Here is a 2,012-nt window from a genome sequence, read left to right as displayed (position 1 = left end):
TCGGCGACCGCGCGGTGTGATGGCGTCACGGGAGGGGCGGGCCTCTCCTAGGTTACGTCACGTTAGGAGGCAGAGCGGAGAAACCTGGGTACCTGCGAGTTCAGAAAGTGTGTAGACGGGTGGAGTGGGGAGTGTCGGGCGGGGTAGTGGGCTGGAACCCAGAAGGTTTCGAGGCTGGCCATCCCCACACAGTATGGCAAGCGGTAGGCTACGTTCCCGTCACATACTGGAGACGCACGGGATTTCAAAGTTCTCCAGGTCAGTTTGGGAGGAATCGGGCTCCTCTTCACCATGGGGAGGACCTTCCCATCCCCGAGGCGATCGATTGCTTCCTTCACTGCAACCAAGGAAAAAGCACTTGTGGATTGACTGAGCTACCAGAAATTGGTCACAGTAGGGGAAACCGTTAAAGCTCTCCTCGAAGAAGATGCCGTAGCTATTTCCACTGCCCTGACTCACCATGGTCGTTCATTAGTGCTGAGGTTTTTAGGGCTTTTGCTTTTCGTTAATTTTGACCTTTTGCCTTGTGGCTGAAAAGGAAAAGATGTTTCTTGTTCCAACATATATGAATGACTGATTGGATTATCCAGTTTTCCCTTTATAGCATCTGTTTCTTAAGGATAATAAAGTATACTCAAGGGAGCAGCTTCTTAGTTTTACTTTGTTTCTTTCATGTCATAGCTTCCTGATCCCAAACCCTTCCTGGCGGTTGTTGGTTTGTTTTTTTTTTTTTTTTTTTTTTTTTTTTTTTTTAAAGATTGAATTTTCTTTTATTTTATGTATGAGTACACTGACGCTGTCGTCAGACACACCAGAAGAGGGCATCAGATTCCATTACAGATAGCTGTGAGCCACCATGTGGCTGCCGAGAATTGAACTCAGGACCTCTGAAAGAGCAGCCACTGCTCTTAACCGCTGAGCCATCTATCTCTCCAGCCCCCTGTTCCTGACGTTTAAATATGGTGGATAGAATGAAGAACTGATAAAAACTCTGTTAAGGGCACTCTGGTAATATTTGTTAAGATAATCAATGTAGATAAATTTTGTTTAGTCTTTGGAGTGTAATCATTAGACCGCCGTGGCAGGAATGTCTTCCCACCAAATCTGGACCCAAAACTTCTAGACAAGTTAACTTAAGGTAGCTAGAACAGAAGCTAACTTTCTGGGGCACCAGGCACATACTTGTATACATACAGGCAAACCCATTTGTGCACATAAAATCCTAAAATTACAAAAGTTATCTACTGGCTCTCCTGGCCTTCTGTAGCTGCTTCTGCTTTTACATGAGTATTTCCCCTGTAACATCTTTGCCCTTTTCCTTTCATCTTGGAGAATGGCTTCCTGATGAGCCAAAAATCACAAATTCCCTAGGAATGTCTTTGAGAGCTGGACATTACATGTGTAATCCCACACCTTGGAGACTAAAGCAAGAGAGCAAATTCGAGGGGAGACCCTGAAAACAGTGACAACTAAAGCTGAAAATGGAGCTGGCATCTGAAAGGCCCAAGATAGCTGCAGGTCGTAGAGTCTCTTTGGGTCTTAAGCATCTATAGAAGCGTTAGTGACTGGTGCTTCTGATGGGACGCAGGAGCTTGTTCCCTGGAAGGAAAAGGGCCTTGGTGAAAGCTGCAGGTTGTTGACATAGTCTGCAATAGAAAGAGAGGCTGCTGTTACAAGTATTAAGAGTTGTGCTGGCAGAGTCTGGAGCACTGAGGAGATTGAGGAAGAGGGCTTGTAGCTGGGAGGATGCAAGCGTCATAACAGGAAGGACAGGGCTCTGTACCCATGAAGGGAAGTCATTGAGTCCCCCTAGAGCCCTTAAGGAATAGATGTGAGACACTATTGTCCTCTCGTATACTCTCATTTCTTTTTTTTTTTTTTTATGGTGGAAAAAGGTGTATATTTAGAATTAGTCATCTGGACTCAGTGTAGATGATTCCAATCTTAGCATCATAGTCAGGAGCCAAGCGAACATACACCTTCTTTGCTCCATCAGGCCTTCTCAGGGGACT

Source organism: Micromys minutus, assembly GCF_963924665.1.
Source record: "Micromys minutus genome assembly, chromosome: 6".
Taxonomy (NCBI): Eukaryota; Metazoa; Chordata; class Mammalia; order Rodentia; family Muridae; genus Micromys; species Micromys minutus.
The sequence above is the reverse complement of the archived record's forward strand: the minus strand, read 5'-3'. Positions refer to the sequence as shown.